A 12,231-nucleotide genomic window follows, 5' to 3' on the forward strand; every position below is an offset into this window, starting at 1 on the left:
CACAAAAATAATCTGTATACAAATTGGAAGCAAATAAAATCCACCAGTATCAAAGTACTTAAAGAAACTACAGTGTATTCATCTAATGGAAAATAAAATAATAGGAAGGAGAACATCCCACTGCTACAGGCAACAGAATGGATGATTTTCATGAATGGGCATGAGGAAAGGAAGCTGTCACAGAATCCTTTGATCATTTGTTTGAAGGTCAAAATCAGACTAAACTTCGATATAGCAATGGAGATCAGAACAGTGCACAAGACAGGGAAGTGAGGAAATGAGAGTGAGGCTGTGGTGGTGGCGGTTATTGGTGTTCTACAGGATATAAATGAGGGATCTGGGGAATTCAGATTTTTCTATCTTGATCAAGACCTTGGTTATATTTTAACTATTGAAATACTCATTTATCTGTATATAACCTCAATCTATTCATACTTTCCTGTGCAAGATTGGCTTCAACTAAAATTCAAAGAAAACTAGAGAAAATTAAAGGCCAAAATCTGTACTTTTAAAAAATTAATTAATTTTGATTGGAGGCTAATTACTTTACAATATGGTAGAAGTATTTGCCATACAATGGCATGAATCAGCCATGGGTGTACATGTGTTCCCCATCCTGAACCTCCCTCCCACATCTCTCCCCATCCCGTCCCTCAGTGTCATCCCAGTGCACCAGCCCTGAGCACCCGTCTCATGCATCGAACCTGGACTGGAAATCTATTTCACATATGATAATATACATGTTTCAATGCTATTCTCTCAAATCATCCCACCCTCACATTCTCCCACAGAGTCCAAAAGTTCTTTACATCTGTGTCTCTTTTGCTGTTTCAAATATAGGTTTCTTGTTACCATCTTTCTAAATTCCATATATATGCGTTAATGTACTATATTGGTATTTTTCTTTCTGACTCAGTTCACTCTGTATAATAGGCTCCAGTTTCATCCACTGGAGTGGATGAATCAGTTCACTCATTAGAACTGATTCAACTGCATTCTTTTTAATAGCTGAGTAATATTCCATTGTGTATATGTACCACAGCTTTCTTATCCATTCATCTGCTGATGAACATCTAGGTTGCTTCCATGTCCTAGCTATTGTAAACAGTGCTGAGATAAACATTGGGGTGCATGTGTCTTTAAATTTTGGTTTCCTTGCTGTGTATGCCCAGCAGTGGGATTCTTGGTCATATGGCAGTTCTATTTCCAGTTTTTTAAGGAATCTCCACACTGTTCTCCATAGTGGCTGTACTAGTTTGCATTCCCACCAACAGTGTAAGAGGGTCCTTTTCTCCACACCCTATCCAGCATTTATTGTTTGTTGGCTTTTTGATAGCAGCCGTTCTGATTGGCGTGAGATGGTAACTCATTGTGGTTTCGATTTGCATTTCTCTGATAATGAGTGATGTTGAACATCTTTTCATGTGTTTGTTAGCCATCTGAATGTCTTCTTTGGATAAATGTCTGTTTAGTTCTTTGGCCAATTCTTTGATTGGCTCGTTTATTTTTCTGGATATGAGCTGCAGGAGCTTCCTGTATATTTTTGAGATTAATTCTCTGTAACTTGCTTCATTTACTATTATTTTCTCCCATTCTGAAGGCTGTATTTTCACCTTGCTTAGAGTTTCCTTCATTGTGCAAAAGCTTTTAATTTTAATTAGGTTCCATTTGCTTATTTTTGCTTTTATTTCCAATATTCTGGGAGGTGGGTCATAGAGGATCCTGCTGTGCCTTATGTCGGAGAGTGTTTTGCCTATGTTTTCCTCTAGGAGTTTTATAGTTTCTGGTATTACATTTAGATCTTTAATCTATTTTGAGTTTATTTTTGTGTATGGTGTTAGAAAATGTTCTAGTTTCGTTCTTTTACAAGTGGTTGACCAGTTTTCCCAGCACCACTTGTTAAAGAGATTGTCTTTTCTCCATTGTATATTCTTGCCTCCTTTGTCAAAGATAAGGTGTCCATAGGTGCGTGGATTTGTCTCTGGGCTTTCTATTTCATTCCATTGATCTATATTTCTGTCTTTGTGCCAGTACCATACTGTCTTGATGACTGTAGCTGTAATATAGTCTGAAGTCAAGCAGGTTGATTCCTCCAGTTCCATTCTTCTTTCTCAAGATTGCTTTGGCTATTTGAGGTCTTTTGTATTTCACAATACAAATTGTGAAAATATTTGTTCTAGTTCTCTGAAAAATACCCTTGGTAGCTTGATAGGGATTGCATTGAATCTATAGATTGCTTTGGGCAGTATACACATTTTCACTATATTCATTCTTCTGATCCATGAACATGGTATATTTCTCCATCTATTTGGGTCATCTTTGATTTATTTCACCAGTGTTTTATAGTTTTCTATAAATAGGTCTTTTGTTTCTTTAGGTAGATTTATTCCTAAGTATTTTATTCTTTTCGTTGCAATGGTGAATGGAATTGTTTCCTGAATTTCTCTTTCTATTTTCTCATTGTTAGTGTATGGGAATGCAAGGGATTTATGTGGGTTAATTTTATATCCTGCAACTTTATTATATTCATTGATTAGCTCTAGTAACTTTCTGGCAGTGTCTTTAGGGTTTTCTATGTAGAAGATCATGTCATCTACAAACAGTGAGAGCTTTACTTCTTCTTTTCCGATCTGGATTACTTTTATTTCTTTTTCTTCTCTGATTGCTGTGTCTAAAACTTCCAAAACTATGTTGAATAGCAATAGTGAGAGTGGGCATCTTTGTCTTGTTCCTGACTTTAGGGGAAATGCTTTCAATTTTTCACTATTGAGGGTAATGTTTGCTGTGGGTTTATCACATATGGCTTTTATTATGTTCAGGTATGTTCCTTCTATTCCTGCTTTATGGAGGGTTTTTAATGATAAATGGATGTTGAATTTTGTCAAAGGCTTTCTCTGAATCTATTGAGATAACCATATGGTTTTTATCTTTCAATTTGTTAATGTGGTGTATCACATTGATTTGCAAATATTGAAGAATCTTTGCATCCCTGGGATAAAGCCCACTTGGTCATGATGTATGATCTTTTAAATATATTGTTGGATTCCGTTTGCTAGAATTTTGTTAAGGATTTTTGCATCTATATTCATCAGTGATATTGGCCTGTAATTTTCTTTCTTTGTGGCATCTTTTTCTGGTTTTGGTGTTAGGGTGATGGTGGCCTCATAGAATGAGTTTGGCAGTTTACCTTCCTCTGCAATTTTCTGGAAGAGTTTGAGTAGGATAGGTGTTAGCTCTTCTCTAAATTTTTCATAGAATACACCTGTGAAGCCTGGTGAATCTGGCTTCTGGTCCTGGGCTTTTGTTTGTTGGAAGATTTCTGATTACAGTTTCAATTTCCGTGCTTGTGATGGGTCTGTTAAGATTGTCTATTTCTTCCTGGTTAAGTTTTTGAAAGTTATACTTTTCTAAGAATTTGTCCATTTCTTCCAAGTTGTCCATTTTATTGACATATAGTTGCTAATAGCAGTCTCTTATGATCCTTTGTATTTCTGTGTTGTCGTGATTTCTCCATTTTCATTTCTAATTTTGTTGATTTGATTTTTCTCCCTTTTTTCCTTGGTGAGTCTGGCTAATGGTTTGTCTATTTTATTTATCTTCTCAAAGAAACAGCTTTTAGTTTTGTTGATTTTTGCTATAGTCGCCTTTGTTTCTTTTTCATTTATTTCTGCCCTAATTTTTATGGTTTCTTTCCTTCTATTAACCTTGGGGTTCTTCATTTCTTCTTTTTCTAGTTGCTTTAGGTGTAGAGTTAGGTTATTTCTTTGATCTTTCTCTTGTCTCTTGAGGTAAGCTTGTATTGCTATGCATTGTCCCCTTAGCACTGCTTTTACTGAATCCCATAGGTTTGGGGTTGTTGTGTTTTCATTTTCATTTGGTTCTATGCAGATTTTGATTTTTTTTCTATGATTTGTTGGTTATTCAGAAGCGTGTTGTTTAGCCTCCATATGTTTGTATTTTTAATAGTTTTTTTCCCCCCATGCTGCTGCTGCTAACTCGCTTCAGTTGTTTCCGACTGTGTGCAACCCCATAGACGGCAGCCCACCAGGCTCCCCCATCCCTGGGATTTTCCAGGCAAGAACACTGGAGTGGGTTGTCATTTCCTTCTCCAATGTATGAAAGTGAAAAGTGGAAGTGAAGTCACTCAGCCATGTCCAACTCTTAGCGACCCCATGGACTGCAGCCTACCAGGCTCTTCCATCCATGTGATTTTCCAGGCAAGAGTACTGGAGTGGGGTGCCATTGCCTTTTCACTCTATAGTTGACATCTAATCTTACCACATTGTGATCAGAAAAGATGCTTGGAATTATTTCAAGTTTTTTTGAATTTACCAAGGCTATATTTATGGCCCAGGATGTGATCTATACTGGAGAAGCTTCCATGTGCTTTTGAGGAAAAGGTAAAATTCATTGTTTTGGGGTGAAATGTCCTATAGATATCAGTTAGGTCTAACTGGTCCATTATGTCATTTAAAATTTGTGTTTCCTTGCTAATTTTCTGTTTAGTTGATCTATCCATAGGTGTGAGTTGGGTATTAAAAGTCTCCCACTATTATTGTCTTACTGTTAATTTCCCCTTTCATACTTGTTAGCATTTGCCTTACATATTGCAGTGCTCCTGTGTTGGGCGAATATATATATTTATAAATGTTATATCTTCTTCTTGGATTGTTCCTTTGATCATTATGTAGTGACCTTCTTTGTCTTTTTTCACAGCCTTTATTTCAAAGTCTATTTTATCTGATATGAGTATTGCTACTCCTGCTTTCTTTTGGTTTCCATTTGCATGAATCTTTTTCCAGCCCTTCACTTTCAGTCTGTAAGTGTCCCTTGTTTTGAGGTGGGTCTCTTGTAGACAGCATATATAGGGGTCTTCTTTTTGTATCCATTCAGCCAGTCTTTGTCTTTTGGTTGGGGCATTCAACCCCTTTACATTTAAGGTAATTATTGATAAGTATGATCCCATTGCCATTTATTTTGTTGTTTTGGGTTCAAGTTTATACACCTTTTCCGTGTTTCCTGTCTAGAGAAGATCCTTTAGCATTTGGTGAAGATCATTTAGCACCTTGTTTGGTGGTGCTGAATTCTCTGAGCTTTTGCTTATCTGTAAAGCTTTTTGTTTCTTCATATTTGAATGAGATCCTTGCTGGGTATAGTAATCTGTGTTGTAAGTTTTTCTCTTTCATCACTTTAGGTATGTCCTGCCATTCCCTTCTGGCCTGAAGAGTTTCTATTGAAAGATTAGCTGTTATCCTTATAGGAATCCCCTTCTGTGTTATTTGTTGCTTTTCCCTTGATGCTTTTAATATTTGTTCTTTGTGTTTGATCTTCATTAATTTGATTAATATGTGTCTTGGGGTGTTTTGCCTTGGGTTTATCCTGTTTGGGACTCTCTGGGTTTCTTGGACTTGGGTGGCTATTTCCTTCCCCATTTTATGGAAGTTTTCAACTATTATCTCCTCAAGTATTTTCTCATGGCCTTTCTTTATGTCTTCTTCTGCTGGGACCCCTATGATTCAAATGTTGGGGCATTGAACATTGGAGGTCTTTGAGGTTGTCCTCATTTCTTTTAATTCTTTTTTCCTCTCTGTTTCATTTATTTCCACCATTCTATCTTCCACCTCACTTATTCTATCTTCTGCCTCAGTTATTCTACTGTTGGTTCCCTCCAGAGTGCTTTTGACCTCAAATATTCCATTATTCATTTCAGATTGACTCTTTTTTATTTCTTCTAGGTCCTTGTTAAACCTTTCTTGCATATTCTCAATCCTTGTCTCCAGTCTATTTATCTGTAACTCCATTTTGTTTTCAAGATTTTGGATCATTTTTACTATCATTATTTTGAATTCTTTTTCAGGTAGACTCCCTATCTCCTTCTATTTTGTTTGATTTGGTGAGCATTTATCATGTTCCTTTACCTGCTGAATATTTCTCTGTTTTTTTCATTTTGTTTAGATTTCTGTGTTTGAGGTGGTCTTCTGTATCCTGGAAGTTTGTGGTTCCTCTTTATTGTGGAGGTTCCTCCCTGTGGGTGGGGTTGGACGAGTGGCTTGTCAAGGTTTCCTGGTTAGGGAAGCTTGCATCTGTGTTCTGGTGGGTGGAGCTGGATCTCTTCTCTCTGAAGTGCAATGAAGTGTCCAGTAGCGAGTTTTGAGGTGTCTATGGGTTTGGTGTGACTTTTGGCCACCTGTATTTTAATGCTTAAGGTTAGCTTGGTATGTCTTGCTCTGCATTGTTGGAGAATTAGCTTGGTATGTCTTGCTCTGAAACTTGTTGGTTCTTGGGTGGAGCTTGGTTTCAGTGTAGATATGGAGGCTTTTGGATGAGCTCTTGTAGATTAATGTCCCCTGGAGTCAGGTGTTTTCTGGTGTTCTCAACTTTTGGATTTAAGCTCCTGCCTCTGGCTTTCAGTCTTATACTTACAGTAGCCTCAAGACTTCTCCATCTATACAGCACTGATGATAAAACATCTAGGTTAATGGTGAAAAGATTCTCCACAATGAGGGACACCCAAAGAGGTTTACAGAGTTACATGGAGAAGAAAAGAGGGAGGAGGGAGATAGAGGTGACCAGGAGGAGAAGAGGGGGAATCAAAAGGAGTGAGAGCAATCTAGCCATTAATCAATTCCCTATGTGCTCTCCACAGTCTGGAACACTCAGAGAGATTCATGAATTTACATAGAGAAGAGAAGAGGGAAGAAGGAGATAGAAGTGACCAGGAGGAGAAGAGGGGGAATCAAAAGGAGAGAGACAAATCTAGCCAGTAATCAGTTCCCTAAGTGTTCTCCACAGCCCGGGACACCCAAAGAGATTCACAGAGTTAGGTAGAGAAGAGAAGAAGGAGGGAGGTGATAGAGGTGACCTGGGAGAGAAAAAGGAGAGTCAAAAGGGGGAGAGAGCAATTGAGCCAGTAATCACACGCCTAAGTAAAAATGGGTACTGAAGATTAGATTCTTAAAGGTACAAAATTGACAACAAATACCAAAAAGCAAAGATTAAATATCTAGAGTAGAGGTTAGACTCTCAAAAATACAATATTAAAAAACAAAACAAAATCACAAAAATTATTAATATATATATATATGAAATTTGCTTTTAAATAGGGTTTTTTTTTTGCAAGGTAATAGTAGGTTATAAAAATGTAAATTAAAGGAGTAATAAAGAACTTAAAAATTTTTTAATTAAAAGATGATAATAGTAAAATATATCTAGGAATTTCTCTGGAGCTGTTGAGGGCAGTGTGGGGTCAGTTCAGTTTTAGATAGTTCCTTGCTCCAGTTTATACTTCTTCTCAAGGTCTATAGGCCCCTTCCGATGTAGTCAATGCTAACTACAGGGTTTTAATCTGTTGCACCTGTCACTTCCAAAGCAGTTCCCTGCAAATATTCTTGGTTTATTTTGGCTTCTACTTTTTGCAAGTCTCTTCAGTGTCTAATTTCCACCCTGACACAAGGGGGCGAAGGTGGTTACTTATTTAGGCTACTTGTTCAGTTGTGTTGTGGGAGAGAGGAACACTGTGAACAAATATCACTGGTGTGTGTGGGGAGTGCTCACAGTGTATGGGCCACATTGGGTTTGCCCCCGCTCATGGTGTGTATTCTTTCCTGGTCTACACTGCTCAAGCTCCAGGTTGCTCTGCAGGGGAACTGTCCAAAGCAGGCCCTGGGTTGCGTGCACTTCCCAGGTCTAAGCTGCTCAGGTTCAGTTACTCCACAAAGGCACAGACTTGGTTGGGTGTGCGTTTTGTGCCCATCCCAGGTCAGAGCAGCTCAGGTGACCAGGTGTTGGGCAGGTGCACTGTCCCAGGTGGTCTATGCATCTTAATCACCTCCCTGGTCCCAGCCACTTGGTTTCCTGGGTGTGCAGCAAGAGCGCCATCTCAGGTGTGCTGTGTATCTCCTCTGGGTAGCTGATCTCTGGCTGCGACCCTCCTGGTGGATGTCAACTGTCCAGGATCCCAGGAACACTTGGTTAGCAACTGGGAGCCTGCTCACAGTTCGGTGGAGGATGCCATCTCTGGGGCCAAGATTGCCCCTCGCCTTCCGGCTCTGGCTGTCTCCCGCCTGCCTCTCTGCCTCCAGCGTGGGGAGGATCAATCTGCAGTTGGCTAGCTCTCCTCTGGTATTCACTCAATCCTTTGTTCTGGCTAGCTCTTCTCTGGTACTCGCTCAATCCTTTGTTCTGTGAGCAGGCCAAGCTATGCCTTAGGTTAGAGCTTTTCATGGGAAAGTTCTCTCTCTCTCTTTTTCTCTCTCTGGCTATGTTACAGTATGGGTTGCTTTCTCACATTAGCTCCCTCAGATTGTCTTCAGGGCATTCAGGCCCGGTCCTTACCCTAAGAATGCAACCCGTGCCTCCCTGTTCAGCCCCCACTGATAGCAGGAGCGAGCACCCGGGCTACTTCTCCACTGGGAGTTGCAGTTAGGCGCATAACCTGTGGGGTTTTTTTCCCCCCTCCTGGTTATGTTGCCCTCTGAAATTCCAAAACTCCCCACAGACCCGCTGGTGCGAGGGTTTCCTGGTGTTTGGAAACTTCTCCTCCTTCACAACTCCCTCCCTGGGACGGGTCTCCGTCCCTAACTCTTTTGTCTTTCTTTTTGTCTTTTATATTTTGTCCTACCTCCTTTCGATGAGAATGGGCTGCCTTTCTGGGTGCCTGGTGTCCTCCAGCAGCATTCAGAAGTTGTTTTGCGGAATTTGCTCAGCATTCAAATGATCTTTTGATGAATTTGTGGGGGAGAAAGTGATCTCCCCATCCTATTCCTCTGCCATCTTAGGACCGCCCCATAATCTGTACTTTGAGGGAAATTCTCAACATCAATCTCCAGTGAAGAGACTGACAATGTGATATGACAAAACCAACTCTACACAATGTAATCAGTCCCATATGAGTCTTATTTATTCATCTTTTATCTCAAAATCAGTGCCTGTCTCTCACAACACTGTTATAACCTTTGAAGTAAATAGATTCATGTCCCCACTCTTTGAAAGCTGTCATGAACTCTGTGAAGCTCACCTCACAAAGGACAGGAGACAGATCCTTTTACAAAGGTTGGGTGTGCGGAACAAGTCAAACAGTAGTTTTGGTCTGGGCTATCTCTAGTTCCTCCTGCATGGTCACTGTCAAACCCTTTAACAACAAGAAATATGTATCATTTGCCAACATAGTGCCAGGTATTGTGATGAGCGCTGGCACCCAACAGGACAAGAGAGATACATTACTTTTCTTTCTAGTATAACATATTATACATGCAAGAACAGGTGTGAGTATGATATGAAAGATGGTGTAGGGAACTAGGGAGACACAAGGAAATTATATAGCAACACTAATACTTTGAAAATGAAGCCAAAGCAAGGTACAGGGAATCCAGGAGAGCACATTTACTGGAGATTCACATCAGGAACTGAGCTGAATGAAGCAGTATTTTCACAATATGCAGAACTTCTTTTCTTTTTTTTAATTTTATTTTATTTAACTTTACAATATTGTATTGATTTTGCCATATATCAAAATGAATCTGCCACAGGTATACACGTGTTCCCCATCCTGAACCCTCCTCCCTCCTCCCTCCCCATACCATCCCTCTGGGTCATCCCAGTGCACCAGCCCCAAGCATCCAGTATCGTGCATTGAACCTGGACTGGCGGCTCATTTCATATATGATATTATACATATTTCAATACCATTCTCCCAAATCATCCCACCCTCTCCCTCTCCCACAGAGTCCAAAAGACTGTTCTATACATCAGTGTCTCTTTTGCTGTCTCATATACAGGGTTATTGTTATCATCTTTCTAAATTCCATATATATGCATTAGTATACTGTATTGGTGTTTTTCTTTCTGGCTTACTTCACTCTGTATAATAGGCTCCAGTTTCATCCACCTCATTCTATGAGACAGCCATGACAGAGAAGGAACTGAGTTTATATTCTCAACTGAATGTCCCTGTTTTTAATAGCAAAGCAGTTTGTCTATCTCAATAAGGAGAAAGAAGGTTGCCATTTATCTTCCCTCCAACCCAATAACCACTTCCTTTTCCTGTTCACCTCCATATTCTGGGTTATTTAAGCATTCTTTACTCCATGTCTCTGGGCAAACTTTTATGTTCCTTTAAGCCATCGAGTGGTTTGTTGCTGATAATCAATAATTATCAGTACTGACCAAGAAGATTCTACTAACCACCTGATGAAAGAATTACACATAAGTGCAGTCAACTGTCTCTTGCTTATTTGTCATATGATTCTTGACAACAAATTTTTTTTTGCCTTTTATCTATAATCCACAACTTCACTTGTTGGGTCAAAAATACAAACTCATGTTCTATTATACAAATTCTAGGAAAATATGAATACTTAAAACATGTACTATAAACAAGGAATCACAGACTTTGGAGTCAAACTGCTCTTTGTTTATTCACCAGGAAAATTTCCAAGAAACATCAAAGTTTAAACCTGAGAGTCACTCACAGGCATGATTTCCTCCCAAAGCTTGGCATGTTCTCTAGCAATTTGGGGCACATCGTGTATCTTTATAGCACATATTCTAAAAAAAATAGAAAGAAGTCCTTAAATATTATAAGCTCAAACACCAACAAGTATTGTAAGTACTTCTGCCACTTCCAGGGATCTTGGTAGCTGAATACAGGAATGAGTCACTGATTGTGTTGGTCAAAAAGTTAGTTCAGGATTTTCAGTAACATTTGACAGACAAAACAAACTTTTTGTCCAACACAATACACTGCCTCATTTTCTCATTGGTATAGTACAGAAAGCGACTTCTTTGGCAGTCCAGTGGTTAAGATATCAACTCCCAAAGTAAGGGGAGGCAGATTCCATCCCTGGTCAGGGAGCTAAGATCCCAGACGCCTGGCAGCCATAAAACCAAAACATAACACAGGAGCAATATTGTAACAAATTCAATAAAGACTTTTAAAAAATGGTCCACAGTAAAAAATAAATAAATAAATAAGAGTGGACAATAATTTTTAGATGATTAAAGGGGAAAACCTACAACCAAGAATACTCTACCCAGCAAGACTCTCATTCAGATTAGGCAGAGAAATAAAAATTGGCAGACAAGCAAAAACTAAGTGAATTCAGCACTGTCAAACTACCATACAAAAATTCTAAAGGAACTTCTCTAGGTAAGAGATGTTTTGAAGAGGTAACTAGATATAAGAAAATCACAAATGGAAAAGCTCACAAGTAAAGGCAAATGTAAAGTAACTACAAGAAATCATCATACAAATATAATATCAAAACCAGCAATAATTATGAGAAGAGGAAAACACAATACAGGAAATGGAAATGCATTTGAAATTAAGAAACCAGCCATTTAAAATAACCTTGTACATATATAGATTGCTATATAAAAACCTCATGGCAGTGGGACTTCTCTGGTGATCCAATGGTCCAGAAGAATCCACCTTGCAATGCAGAGGACATCAGTTCCATCCCTGGTCAAGGAAGATCCCAGATGCCATGGAGCAACAAACCCCATGATCACAACTACTGAGGGCTTCCCTGGTGGCTCAACTGATAAAGAATCTGCCTACAATGCAAGGAATCTGGGTTCGATCTCAGGGTTGGGAAGATCCTCTGGAGAAGGAAATGGCAACCCACTCCAGTATTCTGGCCTGGAGAATCCCATGGACTGTACAGTCCATGGGTCACAAAGAGTCACACATGACTGAGCGATGTTCACACACACAACTACTGAACTTGTGTTCCAGAGCCCATGAGCCACAACTACTGAGCCTACATGCTGAAACTACCGAAGCTCAGGCACATAGAGCCTGTGCTCTACAACAAAAAAGCCACCACAAGTAGAAGCCTGCATATAGCAACAAAGAGCAGCCCTCACTCATCACAACTAATGAAAGCCCACATGCAGCAATGAAGATCCACCACAGCCAAAGAAATAAAATAAATACAAATTTTAAAAACCTCATGGGAATTGCAAACCAAAAGCAAAAAATAGATACATGGAAAAAAAAAAAAAAAGCAACCAAACACAACATTAATCAAACCACAAGACAGATCAAAAGAAGAATAGAAGAAAGACTGACAAAAATGATTCCAAAGTAATTAAGAAAATGGCAATAGGAACATACATATCAATAATTATCTTAAATGTAAAGGGATAAAACTCTCCAGCCAAAAGATGTAGACTGGATAAATGGAAATAAAAGATATATATATATACACACAAAAACATATATATATGTTT

Source organism: Bubalus kerabau, chromosome 5 (assembly GCF_029407905.1).
Source record: "Bubalus kerabau isolate K-KA32 ecotype Philippines breed swamp buffalo chromosome 5, PCC_UOA_SB_1v2, whole genome shotgun sequence".
Classification (NCBI taxonomy): Eukaryota; Metazoa; Chordata; class Mammalia; order Artiodactyla; family Bovidae; genus Bubalus; species Bubalus kerabau.